The 17,785-nt window shown below is 45.7% G+C and overlaps 13 non-coding genes and 2 pseudogenes across 13 annotated transcripts; all 15 read right to left on the reverse strand.

Moving 5' to 3' along the window:
• Positions 1-426: 426 nt before the first annotated feature.
• LOC141186215 (U2 spliceosomal RNA) lies at positions 427-617 on the reverse strand. Its single transcript, XR_012260599.1, has one exon. It is a non-coding gene; the product is annotated as a U2 spliceosomal RNA (small nuclear RNA).
• A 1,120-nt stretch (positions 618-1,737) lies between these two features.
• LOC141185625 (U2 spliceosomal RNA) lies at positions 1,738-1,919 on the reverse strand. The gene has a single exon (XR_012260268.1). It is a non-coding gene; the product is annotated as a U2 spliceosomal RNA (small nuclear RNA).
• Positions 1,920-2,443: 524 nt separating this feature from the next.
• LOC141186102 (U2 spliceosomal RNA) lies at positions 2,444-2,559 on the reverse strand (annotated as a pseudogene).
• A 1,122-nt stretch (positions 2,560-3,681) lies between these two features.
• LOC141186228 (U2 spliceosomal RNA) lies at positions 3,682-3,872 on the reverse strand. Its single transcript, XR_012260600.1, has one exon. It is a non-coding gene; the product is annotated as a U2 spliceosomal RNA (small nuclear RNA).
• Positions 3,873-4,996: 1,124 nt separating this feature from the next.
• LOC141186241 (U2 spliceosomal RNA) lies at positions 4,997-5,187 on the reverse strand. The gene has a single exon (XR_012260602.1). It is a non-coding gene; the product is annotated as a U2 spliceosomal RNA (small nuclear RNA).
• Positions 5,188-6,310: 1,123 nt separating this feature from the next.
• LOC141186253 (U2 spliceosomal RNA) lies at positions 6,311-6,501 on the reverse strand. Its single transcript, XR_012260603.1, has one exon. It is a non-coding gene; the product is annotated as a U2 spliceosomal RNA (small nuclear RNA).
• Positions 6,502-7,623: 1,122 nt separating this feature from the next.
• On the reverse strand, positions 7,624-7,814 carry LOC141186265 (U2 spliceosomal RNA). The gene has a single exon (XR_012260604.1). It is a non-coding gene; the product is annotated as a U2 spliceosomal RNA (small nuclear RNA).
• Positions 7,815-8,934: 1,120 nt separating this feature from the next.
• LOC141186277 (U2 spliceosomal RNA) lies at positions 8,935-9,125 on the reverse strand. The gene has a single exon (XR_012260605.1). It is a non-coding gene; the product is annotated as a U2 spliceosomal RNA (small nuclear RNA).
• A 1,124-nt stretch (positions 9,126-10,249) lies between these two features.
• On the reverse strand, positions 10,250-10,440 carry LOC141186289 (U2 spliceosomal RNA). The gene has a single exon (XR_012260606.1). It is a non-coding gene; the product is annotated as a U2 spliceosomal RNA (small nuclear RNA).
• Positions 10,441-11,560: 1,120 nt separating this feature from the next.
• Positions 11,561-11,751, reverse strand: LOC141186301 (U2 spliceosomal RNA). Its single transcript, XR_012260607.1, has one exon. It is a non-coding gene; the product is annotated as a U2 spliceosomal RNA (small nuclear RNA).
• Positions 11,752-12,872: 1,121 nt separating this feature from the next.
• Positions 12,873-13,063, reverse strand: LOC141186313 (U2 spliceosomal RNA). Its single transcript, XR_012260608.1, has one exon. It is a non-coding gene; the product is annotated as a U2 spliceosomal RNA (small nuclear RNA).
• Positions 13,064-14,186: 1,123 nt separating this feature from the next.
• On the reverse strand, positions 14,187-14,377 carry LOC141186319 (U2 spliceosomal RNA). Its single transcript, XR_012260609.1, has one exon. It is a non-coding gene; the product is annotated as a U2 spliceosomal RNA (small nuclear RNA).
• Positions 14,378-15,500: 1,123 nt separating this feature from the next.
• Positions 15,501-15,691, reverse strand: LOC141186320 (U2 spliceosomal RNA). Its single transcript, XR_012260610.1, has one exon. It is a non-coding gene; the product is annotated as a U2 spliceosomal RNA (small nuclear RNA).
• A 1,116-nt stretch (positions 15,692-16,807) lies between these two features.
• On the reverse strand, positions 16,808-16,989 carry LOC141185627 (U2 spliceosomal RNA). The gene has a single exon (XR_012260270.1). It is a non-coding gene; the product is annotated as a U2 spliceosomal RNA (small nuclear RNA).
• Positions 16,990-17,513: 524 nt separating this feature from the next.
• On the reverse strand, positions 17,514-17,629 carry LOC141186103 (U2 spliceosomal RNA; annotated as a pseudogene).
• Positions 17,630-17,785: the final 156 nt, after the last annotated feature.

Below are 17,785 nucleotides of genomic sequence, written 5' to 3' on the forward strand. Positions count from 1 at the left end.
CCTGTTAGCTCAGGTGAGTTTAAAAGGCTGCTGTTGATAACAAGGGCATTTGCTAAATAGATGGTGTGTGTGCAACAATATACTGAAAGGTCAATTATATTGTGCAGCTTATCTCACCACCTGTAGTTATTTAGGTGAAAGCTCCAAAATGCTTGCCTAATATGTCTGTTTATCCAAAAGGAAGTATAGAGGGAGAGCTAGATAGATAGCATTGCATTACATTACATTACATGGCAATGCAATGCACAGTTGCTGAAGTTGAACCAAAATGAGCTTGTCATCTGGCTTCTGCAACTTTTAACATGAAAAATCCAATGAGGAGAAGAAAAGCAAAGCAAAAGAGTCCATCCCAAAATCCGACAAACAAGCAAAATGAACAAAAAGCATTGAATTCAATTCTTTCTGATTTTAGAAACTGCATTAAAGAAGGGGTGCACCGGTCCTGGAGATACTGCAATACCAGGTCAATGCGTGGAGTGGACAGAGCAAGCTCTTTTTCCATCTCCCTGTTCTAAAAATCCATTTAATATATGGTCCCCAGATAGGGGACGTATCAGATATTAAACTGATAAGAACAGATACTACACTTGATCTTAGCCAAAAGGCCGAGAAGCGATAACCAGAATTGGTTTCCGACTACGGTGCCACCCAAGGATTCTGAAAAGTCCATTTGTGGAGATGGCCACCTGGACTCCCGTTAAGAAGACATGCTGTCAACCTCTAGATCCCTCACATGCCTGCACTTTTCGGCTTGCTGCTGCTGCAATCCACGCGTTTTAGATCTGCATAACTCCACCTCTTTTAGCACAGTACCCTCAACCCCCGGCTGTTCCCACCCGCCTCAACACCGTTGGAAGGGAGGAGAACCAATTAAGGCGGGGGGGGGGTGGAACGAGCAGCTGTCTACCCTTAGCAGGAGGGTTGCTGATTAATTACCTCTCCTGCTGCTGCTGCTGCTGGCTGTCCAGCAGCAGACTGAAGGTGGCTGCTGCTGTGCGCAGGTATATAAAGGCTCAGAGCCTATTATGACACGCGCAGCCAGCGTTCCATTGCCACATTCCGTCTACTGCAGGCGGGATACCTGGATGGCTGAATGTCACTGAGAAGCTCACAGAGACCGCCATAAGCAACAGTTTAAAAGAATGCCACAGACTAATCAACCAAACTTTTTGGGTTGGTTGCTCTTTTATAGTCTGCAGGCATTAAATGAAAGAAGTCAGTGTTCCAGCAGAGGGAGACAACGTTTCAGAAAAGGCATTGTAGCAAACCAAAAAAGAAATTTTAAGCGCAGCAGAGTAACCAGCTCACATACCTGTTAGCTCAGGTGAGTTTAAAAGGCTGCTGTTGATAACAAGGGCATTTGCTAAATAGATGGTGTGTGTGCAACAATATACTGAAAGGTCAATTATATTGTGCAGCTTATCTCACCACCTGTAGTTATTTAGGTGAAAGCTCCAAAATGCTTGCCTAATATGTCTGTTTATCCAAAAGGAAGTATAGAGGGAGAGCTAGATAGATAGCATTGCATTACATTACATTACATGGCAATGCAATGCACAGTTGCTGAAGTTGAACCAAAATGAGCTTGTCATCTGGCTTCTGCAACTTTTAACATGAAAAATCCAATGAGGAGAAGAAAAGCAAAGCCAAAGAGTCCATCCCAAAATCCGACAAACAAGCAAAATGAACAAAAAGCATTGAATTCAATTCTTTCTGATTTTAGAAACTGCATTAAAGAAGGGGTGCACCGGTCCTGGAGATACTGCAATACCAGGTCAATGCGTGGAGTGGACAGAGCAAGCTCTTTTTCCATCTCCCTGTTCTAAAAATCCATTTAATATATGGTCCCCAGATAGGGGACGTATCAGATATTAAACTGATAAGAACAGATTTTTTGATTGAAGCTGCATCCAAGGCACTGAAAAATGTGACCGAAGTCACACCAAAACAGCGCACGAGGCGAGGATTCATGTGGACCCTTCCCGGAGGAGAGGGTCCCCAATAAACCATCCCCATCCCTCCGAGCCAGAAGGCCACAGCGAGGGTCAGGGATCTCCGATGCTCTCCCTAGCCGAAGCCGGAGAAGAGCCGTTTTCGTGCTCCCAGCTTCCATCTAGGCTGCCACCCTAGTGGAGCTGGAGCCTGTGTTGGTTTCTCAGCCCAAAGCTGACCGGACCTCCGACCGGGTTTATAAAAATTCCCCTTCCTAGCCCGGAGGCCAGGAATAGGGGGGGTTGCTCAGAAAGTATGATTGGCAAAGGTGCGGCGTGCTACGAAGCCAAGTCTTTCTGGGGTTCCCAGTCCCAGTAAGCTTGGACTCCCACCAGGGCGCCTACTCCTGGGGCACATTGCTCCAAAGCCCTCACACTTACCCAGCCTAGTGACTTCGATCCTGGAGGGCCATGTTTTCCATCAGATAACTCTATGAGCCACCTGGCGTACTAACAAGTGCACCAAACCAGTGTGTAATATGCATCAATTTACTAGGGCAGCCCAAGGACAAAACTGCCTTTTCAAAAGATACTACACTTGATCTTAGCCAAAAGGCCGAGAAGCGATAACCAGAATTGGTTTCCGACTACGGTGCCACCCAAGGATTCTGAAAAGTCCATTTGTGGAGATGGCCACCTGGACTCCCGTTAAGAAGACATGCTGTCAACCTCTAGATCCCTCACATGCCTGCACTTTTCGGCTTGCTGCTGCTGCAATCCACGCGTTTTAGATCTGCATAACTCCACCTCTTTTAGCACAGTACCCTCAACCCCCGGCTGTTCCCACCCGCCTCAACACCGTTGGAAGGGAGGAGAACCAATTAAGGCGGGGGGGGGGGGTGGAACGAGCAGCTGTCTACCCTTAGCAGGAGGGTTGCTGATTAATTACCTCTCCTGCTGCTGCTGCTGCTGGCTGTCCAGCAGCAGACTGAAGGTTGCTGCTGCTGTGCGCAGGTATATAAAGGCTCAGAGCCTATTATGACACGCGCAGCCAGCGTTCCATTGCCACATTCCGTCTACTGCAGGCGGGATACCTGGATGGCTGAATGTCACTGAGAAGCTCACAGAGACCGCCATAAGCAACAGTTTAAAAGAATGCCACAGACTAATCAACCAAACTTTTTGGGTTGGTTTCTCTTTTATAGTCTGCAGGCATTAAATGAAAGAAGTCAGTGTTCCAGCAGAGGGAGACAACGTTTCAGAAAAGGCATTGTAGCAAACCAAAAAAGAAATTTTAAGCGCAGCAGAGTAACCAGCTCACATACCTGTTAGCTCAGGTGAGTTTAAAAGGCTGCTGTTGATAACAAGGGCATTTGCTAAATAGATGGTGTGTGTGCAACAATATACTGAAAGGTCAATTATATTGTGCAGCTTATCTCACCACCTGTAGTTATTTAGGTGAAAGCTCCAAAATGCTTGCCTAATATGTCTGTTTATCCAAAAGGAAGTATAGAGGGAGAGCTAGATAGATAGCATTGCATTACATTACATTACATGGCAATGCAATGCACAGTTGCTGAAGTTGAACCAAAATGAGCTTGTCATCTGGCTTCTGCAACTTTTAACATGAAAAATCCAATGAGGAGAAGAAAAGCAAAGCCAAAGAGTCCATCCCAAAATCCGACAAACAAGCAAAATGAACAAAAAGCATTGAATTCAATTCTTTCTGATTTTAGAAACTGCATTAAAGAAGGGGTGCACCGGTCCTGGAGATACTGCAATACCAGGTCAATGCGTGGAGTGGACAGAGCAAGCTCTTTTTCCATCTCCCTGTTCTAAAAATCCATTTAATATATGGTCCCCAGATAGGGGACGTATCAGATATTAAACTGATAAGAACAGATACTACACTTGATCTTAGCCAAAAGGCCGAGAAGCGATAACCAGAATTGGTTTCCGACTACGGTGCCACCCAAGGATTCTGAAAAGTCCATTTGTGGAGATGGCCACCTGGACTCCCGTTAAGAAGACATGCTGTCAACCTCTAGATCCCTCACATGCCTGCACTTTTCGGCTTGCTGCTGCTGCAATCCACGCGTTTTAGATCTGCATAACTCCACCTCTTTTAGCACAGTACCCTCAACCCCCGGCTGTTCCCACCCGCCTCAACACCGTTGGAAGGGAGGAGAACCAATTAAGGCGGGGGGGGGGTTGGAACGAGCAGCTGTCTACCCTTAGCAGGAGGGTTGCTGATTAATTACCTCTCCTGCTGCTGCTGCTGCTGCTGGCTGTCCAGCAGCAGACTGAAGGTGGCTGCTGCTGTGCGCAGGTATATAAAGGCTCAGAGCCTATTATGACACGCGCAGCCAGCGTTCCATTGCCACATTCCGTCTACTGCAGGCGGGATACCTGGATGGCTGAATGTCACTGAGAAGCTCACAGAGACCGCCATAAGCAACAGTTTAAAAGAATGCCACAGACTAATCAACCAAACTTTTTGGGTTGGTTTCTCTTTTATAGTCTGCAGGCATTAAATGAAAGAAGTCAGTGTTCCAGCAGAGGGAGACAACGTTTCAGAAAAGGCATTGTAGCAAACCAAAAAAGAAATTTTAAGCGCAGCAGAGTAACCAGCTCACATACCTGTTAGCTCAGGTGAGTTTAAAAGGCTGCTGTTGATAACAAGGGCATTTGCTAAATAGATGGTGTGTGTGCAACAATATACTGAAAGGTCAATTATATTGTGCAGCTTATCTCACCACCTGTAGTTATTTAGGTGAAAGCTCCAAAATGCTTGCCTAATATGTCTGTTTATCCAAAAGGAAGTATAGAGGGAGAGCTAGATAGATAGCATTGCATTACATTACATTACATGGCAATGCAATGCACAGTTGCTGAAGTTGAACCAAAATGAGCTTGTCATCTGGCTTCTGCAACTTTTAACATGAAAAATCCAATGAGGAGAAGAAAAGCAAAGCCAAAGAGTCCATCCCAAAATCCGACAAACAAGCAAAATGAACAAAAAGCATTGAATTCAATTCTTTCTGATTTTAGAAACTGCATTAAAGAAGGGGTGCACCGGTCCTGGAGATACTGCAATACCAGGTCAATGCGTGGAGTGGACAGAGCAAGCTCTTTTTCCATCTCCCTGTTCTAAAAATCCATTTAATATATGGTCCCCAGATAGGGGACGTATCAGATATTAAACTGATAAGAACAGATACTACACTTGATCTTAGCCAAAAGGCCGAGAAGCGATTACCAGAATTGGTTTCCGACTACGGTGCCACCCAAGGATTCTGAAAAGTCCATTTGTGGAGATGGCCACCTGGACTCCCGTTAAGAAGACATGCTGTCAACCTCTAGATCCCTCACATGCCTGCACTTTTCGGCTTGCTGCTGCTGCAATCCACGCGTTTTAGATCTGCATAACTCCACCTCTTTTAGCACAGTACCCTCAACCCCCGGCTGTTCCCACCCGCCTCAACACCGTTGGAAGGGAGGAGAACCAATTAAGGCGGGGGGGGGGTGGAACGAGCAGCTGTCTACCCTTAGCAGGAGGGTTGCTGATTAATTACCTCTCCTGCTGCTGCTGCTGCTGCTGGCTGTCCAGCAGCAGACTGAAGGTGGCTGCTGCTGTGCGCAGGTATATAAAGGCTCAGAGCCTATTATGACACGCGCAGCCAGCGTTCCATTGCCACATTCCGTCTACTGCAGGCGGGATACCTGGATGGCTGAATGTCACTGAGAAGCTCACAGAGACCGCCATAAGCAACAGTTTAAAAGAATGCCACAGACTAATCAACCAAACTTTTTGGGTTGGTTTCTCTTTTATAGTCTGCAGGCATTAAATGAAAGAAGTCAGTGTTCCAGCAGAGGGAGACAACGTTTCAGAAAAGGCATTGTAGCAAACCAAAAAAGAAATTTTAAGCGCAGCAGAGTAACCAGCTCACATACCTGTTAGCTCAGGTGAGTTTAAAAGGCTGCTGTTGATAACAAGGGCATTTGCTAAATAGATGGTGTGTGTGCAACAATATACTGAAAGGTCAATTATATTGTGCAGCTTATCTCACCACCTGTAGTTATTTAGGTGAAAGCTCCAAAATGCTTGCCTAATATGTCTGTTTATCCAAAAGGAAGTATAGAGGGAGAGCTAGATAGATAGCATTGCATTACATTACATTACATGGCAATGCAATGCACAGTTGCTGAAGTTGAACCAAAATGAGCTTGTCATCTGGCTTCTGCAACTTTTAACATGAAAAATCCAATGAGGAGAAGAAAAGCAAAGCCAAAGAGTCCATCCCAAAATCCGACAAACAAGCAAAATGAACAAAAAGCATTGAATTCAATTCTTTCTGATTTTAGAAACTGCATTAAAGAAGGGGTGCACCGGTCCTGGAGATACTGCAATACCAGGTCAATGCGTGGAGTGGACAGAGCAAGCTCTTTTTCCATCTCCCTGTTCTAAAAATCCATTTAATATATGGTCCCCAGATAGGGGACGTATCAGATATTAAACTGATAAGAACAGATACTACACTTGATCTTAGCCAAAAGGCCGAGAAGCGATAACCAGAATTGGTTTCCGACTACGGTGCCACCCAAGGATTCTGAAAAGTCCATTTGTGGAGATGGCCACCTGGACTCCCGTTAAGAAGACATGCTGTCAACCTCTAGATCCCTCACATGCCTGCACTTTTCGGCTTGCTGCTGCTGCAATCCACGCGTTTTAGATCTGCATAACTCCACCTCTTTTAGCACAGTACCCTCAACCCCCGGCTGTTCCCACCCGCCTCAACACCGTTGGAAGGGAGGAGAACCAATTAAGGCGGGGGGGGGGGGTGGAACGAGCAGCTGTCTACCCTTAGCAGGAGGGTTGCTGATTAATTACCTCTCCTGCTGCTGCTGCTGCTGGCTGTCCAGCAGCAGACTGAAGGTGGCTGCTGCTGTGCGCAGGTATATAAAGGCTCAGAGCCTATTATGACACGCGCAGCCAGCGTTCCATTGCCACATTCCGTCTACTGCAGGCGGGATACCTGGATGGCTGAATGTCACTGAGAAGCTCACAGAGACCGCCATAAGCAACAGTTTAAAAGAATGCCACAGACTAATCAACCAAACTTTTTGGGTTGGTTGCTCTTTTATAGTCTGCAGGCATTAAATGAAAGAAGTCAGTGTTCCAGCAGAGGGAGACAACGTTTCAGAAAAGGCATTGTAGCAAACCAAAAAAGAAATTTTAAGCGCAGCAGAGTAACCAGCTCACATACCTGTTAGCTCAGGTGAGTTTAAAAGGCTGCTGTTGATAACAAGGGCATTTGCTAAATAGATGGTGTGTGTGCAACAATATACTGAAAGGTCAATTATATTGTGCAGCTTATCTCACCACCTGTAGTTATTTAGGTGAAAGCTCCAAAATGCTTGCCTAATATGTCTGTTTATCCAAAAGGAAGTATAGGGGGAGAGCTAGATAGATAGCATTGCATTACATTACATTACATGGCAATGCAATGCACAGTTGCTGAAGCTGAACCAAAATGAGCTTGTCATCTGGCTTCTGCAACTTTTAACATGAAAAATCCAATGAGGAGAAGAAAAGCAAAGCCAAAGAGTCCATCCCAAAATCCGACAAACAAGCAAAATGAACAAAAAGCATTGAATTCAATTCTTTCTGATTTTAGAAACTGCATTAAAGAAGGGGTGCACCGGTCCTGGAGATACTGCAATACCAGGTCAATGCGTGGAGTGGACAGAGCAAGCTCTTTTTCCATCTCCCTGTTCTAAAAATCCATTTAATATATGGTCCCCAGATAGGGGACGTATCAGATATTAAACTGATAAGAACAGATACTACACTTGATCTTAGCCAAAAGGCCGAGAAGCGATAACCAAAATTGGTTTCCGACTACGGTGCCACCCAAGGATTCTGAAAAGTCCATTTGTGGAGATGGCCACCTGGACTCCCGTTAAGAAGACATGCTGTCAACCTCTAGATCCCTCACATGCCTGCACTTTTCGGCTTGCTGCTGCTGCAATCCACGCGTTTTAGATCTGCATAACTCCACCTCTTTTAGCACAGTACCCTCAACCCCCGGCTGTTCCCACCCGCCTCAACACCGTTGGAAGGGAGGAGAACCAATTAAGGCGGGGGGGGGTTGGAACGAGCAGCTGTCTACCCTTAGCAGGAGGGTTGCTGATTAATTACCTCTCCTGCTGCTGCTGCTGCTGGCTGTCCAGCAGCAGACTGAAGGTGGCTGCTGCTGTGCGCAGGTATTTAAAGGCTCAGAGCCTATTATGACACGCGCAGCCAGCGTTCCATTGCCACATTCCGTCTACTGCAGGCGGGATACCTGGATGGCTGAATGTCACTGAGAAGCTCACAGAGACCGCCATAAGCAACAGTTTAAAAGAATGCCACAGACTAATCAACCAAACTTTTTGGGTTGGTTTCTCTTTTATAGTCTGCAGGCATTAAATGAAAGAAGTCAGTGTTCCAGCAGAGGGAGACAACGTTTCAGAAAAGGCATTGTAGCAAACCAAAAAAGAAATTTTAAGCGCAGCAGAGTAACCAGCTCACATACCTGTTAGCTCAGGTGAGTTTAAAAGGCTGCTGTTGATAACAAGGGCATTTGCTAAATAGATGGTGTGTGTGCAACAATATACTGAAAGGTCAATTATATTGTGCAGCTTATCTCACCACCTGTAGTTATTTAGGTGAAAGCTCCAAAATGCTTGCCTAATATGTCTGTTTATCCAAAAGGAAGTATAGAGGGAGAGCTAGATAGATAGCATTGCATTACATTACATTACATGGCAATGCAATGCACAGTTGCTGAAGTTGAACCAAAATGAGCTTGTCATCTGGCTTCTGCAACTTTTAACATGAAAAATCCAATGAGGAGAAGAAAAGCAAAGCCAAAGAGTCCATCCCAAAATCCGACAAACAAGCAAAATGAACAAAAAGCATTGAATTCAATTCTTTCTGATTTTAGAAACTGCATTAAAGAAGGGGTGCACCGGTCCTGGAGATACTGCAATACCAGGTCAATGCGTGGAGTGGACAGAGCAAGCTCTTTTTCCATCTCCCTGTTCTAAAAATCCATTTAATATATGGTCCCCAGATAGGGGACGTATCAGATATTAAACTGATAAGAACAGATACTACACTTGATCTTAGCCAAAAGGCCGAGAAGCGATAACCAGAATTGGTTTCCGACTACGGTGCCACCCAAGGATTCTGAAAAGTCCATTTGTGGAGATGGCCACCTGGACTCCCGTTAAGAAGACATGCTGTCAACCTCTAGATCCCTCACATGCCTGCACTTTTCGGCTTGCTGCTGCTGCAATCCACGCGTTTTAGATCTGCATAACTCCACCTCTTTTAGCACAGTACCCTCAACCCCCGGCTGTTCCCACCCGCCTCAACACCGTTGGAAGGGAGGAGAACCAATTAAGGCGGGGGGGGGGTTGGAACGAGCAGCTGTCTACCCTTAGCAGGAGGGTTGCTGATTAATTACCTCTCCTGCTGCTGCTGCTGCTGCTGGCTGTCCAGCAGCAGACTGAAGGTGGCTGCTGCTGTGCGCAGGTATATAAAGGCTCAGAGCCTATTATGACACGCGCAGCCAGCGTTCCATTGCCACATTCCGTCTACTGCAGGCGGGATACCTGGATGGCTGAATGTCACTGAGAAGCTCACAGAGACCGCCATAAGCAACAGTTTAAAAGAATGCCACAGACTAATCAACCAAACTTTTTGGGTTGGTTTCTCTTTTATAGTCTGCAGGCATTAAATGAAAGAAGTCAGTGTTCCAGCAGAGGGAGACAACGTTTCAGAAAAGGCATTGTAGCAAACCAAAAAAGAAATTTTAAGCGCAGCAGAGTAACCAGCTCACATACCTGTTAGCTCAGGTGAGTTTAAAAGGCTGCTGTTGATAACAAGGGCATTTGCTAAATAGATGGTGTGTGTGCAACAATATACTGAAAGGTCAATTATATTGTGCAGCTTATCTCACCACCTGTAGTTATTTAGGTGAAAGCTCCAAAATGCTTGCCTAATATGTCTGTTTATCCAAAAGGAAGTATAGAGGGAGAGCTAGATAGATAGCATTGCATTACATTACATTACATGGCAATGCAATGCACAGTTGCTGAAGTTGAACCAAAATGAGCTTGTCATCTGGCTTCTGCAACTTTTAACATGAAAAATCCAATGAGGAGAAGAAAAGCAAAGCAAAAGAGTCCATCCCAAAATCCGACAAACAAGCAAAATGAACAAAAAGCATTGAATTCAATTCTTTCTGATTTTAGAAACTGCATTAAAGAAGGGGTGCACCGGTCCTGGAGATACTGCAATACCAGGTCAATGCGTGGAGTGGACAGAGCAAGCTCTTTTTCCATCTCCCTGTTCTAAAAATCCATTTAATATATGGTCCCCAGATAGGGGACGTATCAGATATTAAACTGATAAGAACAGATACTACACTTGATCTTAGCCAAAAGGCCGAGAAGCGATAACCAGAATTGGTTTCCGACTACGGTGCCACCCAAGGATTCTGAAAAGTCCATTTGTGGAGATGGCCACCTGGACTCCCGTTAAGAAGACATGCTGTCAACCTCTAGATCCCTCACATGCCTGCACTTTTCGGCTTGCTGCTGCTGCAATCCACGCGTTTTAGATCTGCATAACTCCACCTCTTTTAGCACAGTACCCTCAACCCCCGGCTGTTCCCACCCGCCTCAACACCGTTGGAAGGGAGGAGAACCAATTAAGGCGGGGGGGGGGTGGAACGAGCAGCTGTCTACCCTTAGCAGGAGGGTTGCTGATTAATTACCTCTCCTGCTGCTGCTGCTGCTGGCTGTCCAGCAGCAGACTGAAGGTGGCTGCTGCTGTGCGCAGGTATATAAAGGCTCAGAGCCTATTATGACACGCGCAGCCAGCGTTCCATTGCCACATTCCGTCTACTGCAGGCGGGATACCTGGATGGCTGAATGTCACTGAGAAGCTCACAGAGACCGCCATAAGCAACAGTTTAAAAGAATGCCACAGACTAATCAACCAAACTTTTTGGGTTGGTTGCTCTTTTATAGTCTGCAGGCATTAAATGAAAGAAGTCAGTGTTCCAGCAGAGGGAGACAACGTTTCAGAAAAGGCATTGTAGCAAACCAAAAAAGAAATTTTAAGCGCAGCAGAGTAACCAGCTCACATACCTGTTAGCTCAGGTGAGTTTAAAAGGCTGCTGTTGATAACAAGGGCATTTGCTAAATAGATGGTGTGTGTGCAACAATATACTGAAAGGTCAATTATATTGTGCAGCTTATCTCACCACCTGTAGTTATTTAGGTGAAAGCTCCAAAATGCTTGCCTAATATGTCTGTTTATCCAAAAGGAAGTATATGGGGAGAGCTAGATAGATAGCATTGCATTACATTACATTACATGGCAATGCAATGCACAGTTGCTGAAGTTGAACCAAAATGAGCTTGTCATCTGGCTTCTGCAACTTTTAACATGAAAAATCCAATGAGGAGAAGAAAAGCAAAGCCAAAGAGTCCATCCCAAAATCCGACAAACAAGCAAAATGAACAAAAAGCATTGAATTCAATTCTTTCTGATTTTAGAAACTGCATTAAAGAAGGGGTGCACCGGTCCTGGAGATACTGCAATACCAGGTCAATGCGTGGAGTGGACAGAGCAAGCTCTTTTTCCATCTCCCTGTTCTAAAAATCCATTTAATATATGGTCCCCAGATAGGGGACGTATCAGATATTAAACTGATAAGAACAGATACTACACTTGATCTTAGCCAAAAGGCCGAGAAGCGATAACCAGAATTGGTTTCCGACTACGGTGCCACCCAAGGATTCTGAAAAGTCCATTTGTGGAGATGGCCACCTGGACTCCCGTTAAGAAGACATGCTGTCAACCTCTAGATCCCTCACATGCCTGCACTTTTCGGCTTGCTGCTGCTGCAATCCACGCGTTTTAGATCTGCATAACTCCACCTCTTTTAGCACAGTACCCTCAACCCCCGGCTGTTCCCACCCGCCTCAACACCGTTATAAGGGAGGAGAACCAATTAAGGCGGGGGGGGGGTTGGAACGAGCAGCTGTCTACCCTTAGCAGGAGGGTTGCTGATTAATTACCTCTCCTGCTGCTGCTGCTGCTGGCTGTCCAGCAGCAGACTGAAGGTGGCTGCTGCTGTGCGCAGGTATATAAAGGCTCAGAGCCTATTATGACACGCGCAGCCAGCGTTCCATTGCCACATTCCGTCTACTGCAGGCGGGATACCTGGATGGCTGAATGTCACTGAGAAGCTCACAGAGACCGCCATAAGCAACAGTTTAAAAGAATGCCACAGACTAATCAACCAAACTTTTTGGGTTGGTTTCTCTTTTATAGTCTGCAGGCATTAAATGAAAGAAGTCAGTGTTCCAGCAGAGGGAGACAACGTTTCAGAAAAGGCATTGTAGCAAACCAAAAAAGAAATTTTAAGCGCAGCAGAGTAACCAGCTCACATACCTGTTAGCTCAGGTGAGTTTAAAAGGCTGCTGTTGATAACAAGGGCATTTGCTAAATAGATGGTGTGTGTGCAACAATATACTGAAAGGTCAATTATATTGTGCAGCTTATCTCACCACCTGTAGTTATTTAGGTGAAAGCTCCAAAATGCTTGCCTAATATGTCTGTTTATCCAAAAGGAAGTATAGAGGGAGAGCTAGATAGATAGCATTGCATTACATTACATTACATGGCAATGCAATGCACAGTTGCTGAAGTTGAACCAAAATGAGCTTGTCATCTGGCTTCTGCAACTTTTAACATGAAAAATCCAATGAGGAGAAGAAAAGCAAAGCCAAAGAGTCCATCCCAAAATCCGACAAACAAGCAAAATGAACAAAAAGCATTGAATTCAATTCTTTCTGATTTTGGAAACTGCATTAAAGAAGGGGTGCACCGGTCCTGGAGATACTGCAATACCAGGTCAATGCGTGGAGTGGACAGAGCAAGCTCTTTTTCCATCTCCCTGTTCTAAAAATCCATTTAATATATGGTCCCCAGATAGGGGACGTATCAGATATTAAACTGATAAGAACAGATACTACACTTGATCTTAGCCAAAAGGCCGAGAAGCGATAACCAGAATTGGTTTCCGACTACGGTGCCACCCAAGGATTCTGAAAAGTCCATTTGTGGAGATGGCCACCTGGACTCCCGTTAAGAAGACATGCTGTCAACCTCTAGATCCCTCACATGCCTGCACTTTTCGGCTTGCTGCTGCTGCAATCCACGCGTTTTAGATCTGCATAACTCCACCTCTTTTAGCACAGTACCCTCAACCCCCGGCTGTTCCCACCCGCCTCAACACCGTTGGAAGGGAGGAGAACCAATTAAGGCGGGGGGGGGGGGGTGGAACGAGCAGCTGTCTACCCTTAGCAGGAGGGTTGCTGATTAATTACCTCTCCTGCTGCTGCTGCTGCTGGCTGTCCAGCAGCAGACTGAAGGTGGCTGCTGCTGTGCGCAGGTATATAAAGGCTCAGAGCCTATTATGACACGCGCAGCCAGCGTTCCATTGCCACATTCCGTCTACTGCAGGCGGGATACCTGGATGGCTGAATGTCACTGAGAAGCTCACAGAGACCGCCATAAGCAACAGTTTAAAAGAATGCCACAGACTAATCAACCAAACTTTTTGGGTTGGTTTCTCTTTTATAGTCTGCAGGCATTAAATGAAAGAAGTCAGTGTTCCAGCAGAGGGAGACAACGTTTCAGAAAAGGCATTGTAGCAAACCAAAAAAGAAATTTTAAGCGCAGCAGAGTAACCAGCTCACATACCTGTTAGCTCAGGTGAGTTTAAAAGGCTGCTGTTGATAACAAGGGCATTTGCTAAATAGATGGTGTGTGTGCAACAATATACTGAAAGGTCAATTATATTGTGCAGCTTATCTCACCACCTGTAGTTATTTAGGTGAAAGCTCCAAAATGCTTGCCTAATATGTCTGTTTATCCAAAAGGAAGTATAGAGGGAGAGCTAGATAGATAGCATTGCATTACATTACATTACATGGCAATGCAATGCACAGTTGCTGAAGTTGAACCAAAATGAGCTTGTCATCTGGCTTCTGCAACTTTTAACATGAAAAATCCAATGAGGAGAAGAAAAGCAAAGCCAAAGAGTCCATCCCAAAATCCGACAAACAAGCAAAATGAACAAAAAGCATTGAATTCAATTCTTTCTGATTTTGGAAACTGCATTAAAGAAGGGGTGCACCGGTCCTGGAGATACTGCAATACCAGGTCAATGCGTGGAGTGGACAGAGCAAGCTCTTTTTCCATCTCCCTGTTCTAAAAATCCATTTAATATATGGTCCCCAGATAGGGGACGTATCAGATATTAAACTGATAAGAACAGATACTACACTTGATCTTAGCCAAAAGGCCGAGAAGCGATAACCAGAATTGGTTTCCGACTACGGTGCCACCCAAGGATTCTGAAAAGTCCATTTGTGGAGATGGCCACCTGGACTCCCGTTAAGAAGACATGCTGTCAACCTCTAGATCCCTCACATGCCTGCACTTTTCGGCTTGCTGCTGCTGCAATCCACGCGTTTTAGATCTGCATAACTCCACCTCTTTTAGCACAGTACCCTCAACCCCCGGCTGTTCCCACCCGCCTCAACACCGTTGGAAGGGAGGAGAACCAATTAAGGCGGGGGGGGGGGGGTGGAACGAGCAGCTGTCTACCCTTAGCAGGAGGGTTGCTGATTAATTACCTCTCCTGCTGCTGCTGCTGCTGGCTGTCCAGCAGCAGACTGAAGGTGGCTGCTGCTGTGCGCAGGTATATAAAGGCTCAGAGCCTATTATGACACGCGCAGCCAGCGTTCCATTGCCACATTCCGTCTACTGCAGGCGGGATACCTGGATGGCTGAATGTCACTGAGAAGCTCACAGAGACCGCCATAAGCAACAGTTTAAAAGAATGCCACAGACTAATCAACCAAACTTTTTGGGTTGGTTTCTCTTTTATAGTCTGCAGGCATTAAATGAAAGAAGTCAGTGTTCCAGCAGAGGGAGACAACGTTTCAGAAAAGGCATTGTAGCAAACCAAAAAAGAAATTTTAAGCGCAGCAGAGTAACCAGCTCACATACCTGTTAGCTCAGGTGAGTTTAAAAGGCTGCTGTTGATAACAAGGGCATTTGCTAAATAGATGGTGTGTGTGCAACAATATACTGAAAGGTAAATTATATTGTGCAGCTTATCTCACCACCTGTAGTTATTTAGGTGAAAGCTCCAAAATGCTTGCCTAATATGTCTGTTTATCCAAAAGGAAGTATAGAGGGAGAGCTAGATAGATAGCATTGCATTACATTACATTACATGGCAATGCAATGCACAGTTGCTGAAGTTGAACCAAAATGAGCTTGTCATCTGGCTTCTGCAACTTTTAACATGAAAAATCCAATGAGGAGAAGAAAAGCAAAGCAAAAGAGTCCATCCCAAAATCCGACAAACAAGCAAAATGAACAAAAAGCATTGAATTCAATTCTTTCTGATTTTAGAAACTGCATTAAAGAAGGGGTGCACCGGTCCTGGAGATACTGCAATACCAGGTCAATGCGTGGAGTGGACAGAGCAAGCTCTTTTTCCATCTCCCTGTTCTAAAAATCCATTTAATATATGGTCCCCAGATAGGGGACGTATCAGATATTAAACTGATAAGAACAGATACTACACTTGATCTTAGCCAAAAGGCCGAGAAGCGATTACCAGAATTGGTTTCCGACTACGGTGCCACCCAAGGATTCTGAAAAGTCCATTTGTGGAGATGGCCACCTGGACTCCCGTTAAGAAGACATGCTGTCAACCTCTAGATCCCTCACATGCCTGCACTTTTCGGCTTGCTGCTGCTGCAATCCACGCGTTTTAGATCTGCATAACTCCACCTCTTTTAGCACAGTACCCTCAACCCCCGGCTGTTCCCACCCGCCTCAACACCGTTGGAAGGGAGGAGAACCAATTAAGGCGGGGGGGGGGTGGAACGAGCAGCTGTCTACCCTTAGCAGGAGGGTTGCTGATTAATTACCTCTCCTGCTGCTGCTGCTGGCTGTCCAGCAGCAGACTGAAGGTGGCTGCTGCTGTGCGCAGGTATATAAAGGCTCAGAGCCTATTATGACACGCGCAGCCAGCGTTCCATTGCCACATTCCGTCTACTGCAGGCGGGATACCTGGATGGCTGAATGTCACTGAGAAGCTCACAGAGACCGCCATAAGCAACAGTTTAAAAGAATGCCACAGACTAATCAACCAAACTTTTTGGGTTGGTTTCTCTTTTATAGTCTGCAGGCATTAAATGAAAGAAGTCAGTGTTCCAGCAGAGGGAGACAACGTTTCAGAAAAGGCATTGTAGCAAACCAAAAAAGAAATTTCAGCGCAGCAGAGTAACCAGCTCACATACTTGTTAGCTCAGGTGAGTTTAAAAGGCTGCTGTTGATAACAAGGGCATTTGCTAAATAGATGGTGTGTGTGCAACAATATACTGAAAGGTCAATTATATTGTGCAGCTTATCTCACCACCTGTAGTTATTTAGGTGAAAGCTCCAAAATGCTTGCCTAATATGTCTGTTTATCCAAAAGGAAGTATAGAGGGAGAGCTAGATAGATAGCATTGCATTACATTACATTACATGGCAATGCAATGCACAGTTGCTGTAGTTGAACCAAAATGAGCTTGTCATCTGGCTTCTGCAACTTTTAACATGAAAAATCCAATGAGGAGAAGAAAAGCAAAGCCAAAGAGTCCATCCCAAAATCCGACAAACAAGCAAAATGAACAAAAAGCATTGAATTCAATTCTTTCTGATTTTAGAAACTGCAGTAAAGAAGGGGTGCACCGGTCCTGGAGATACTGCAATACCAGGTCAATGCGTGGAGTGGACAGAGCAAGCTCTTTTTCCATCTCCCTGTTCTAAAAATCCATTTAATATATGGTCCCCAGATAGGGGACGTATCAGATATTAAACTGATAAGAACAGATTTTTTGATTGAAGCTGCATCCAAGGCACTGAAAAATGTGACCGAAGTCACACCAAAACAGCGCACGAGGCGAGGATTCATGTGGACCCTTCCCGGAGGAGAGGGTCCCCAATAAACCATCCCCATCCCTCCGAGCCAGAAGGCCACAGCGAGGGTCAGGGATCTCCGATGCTCTCCCTAGCCGAAGCCGGAGAAGAGCCGTTTTCGTGCTCCCAGCTTCCATCTAGGCTGCCACCCTAGTGGAGCTGGAGCCTGTGTTGGTTTCTCAGCCCAAAGCTGACCGGACCTCCGACCGGGTTTATAAAAATTCCCCTTCCTAGCCCGGAGGCCAGGAATAGGGGGGGTTGCTCAGAAAGTATGATTGGCAAAGGTGCGGCGTGCTACGAAGCCAAGTCTTTCTGGGGTTCCCAGTCCCAGTAAGCTTGGACTCCCACCAGGGCGCCTACTCCTGGGGCACATTGCTCCAAAGCCCTCACACTTACCCAGCCTAGTGACTTCGATCCTGGAGGGCCATGTTTTCCATCAGATAACTCTATGAGCCACCTGGCGTACTAACAAGTGCACCAAACCAGTGTGTAATATGCATCAATTTACTAGGGCAGCCCAAGGACAAAACTGCCTTTTCAAAAGATACTACACTTGATCTTAGCCAAAAGGCCGAGAAGCGATAACCAGAATTGGTTTCCGACTACGGTGCCACCCAAGGATTCTGAAAAGTCCATTTGTGGAGATGGCCACCTGGACTCCCGTTAAGAAGACATGCTGTCAACCTCTAGATCCCTCACATGCCTGCACTTTTCGGCTTGCTGCTGCTGCAATCCACGC

The sequence above is a fragment of the Phyllobates terribilis genome, unplaced genomic scaffold, assembly GCF_046119375.1.
Source record: "Phyllobates terribilis strain yellow unplaced genomic scaffold, ASM4611937v1 Scaffold_40__1_contigs__length_11209783, whole genome shotgun sequence".
NCBI lineage: Eukaryota > Metazoa > Chordata > Amphibia > Anura > Dendrobatidae > Phyllobates > Phyllobates terribilis.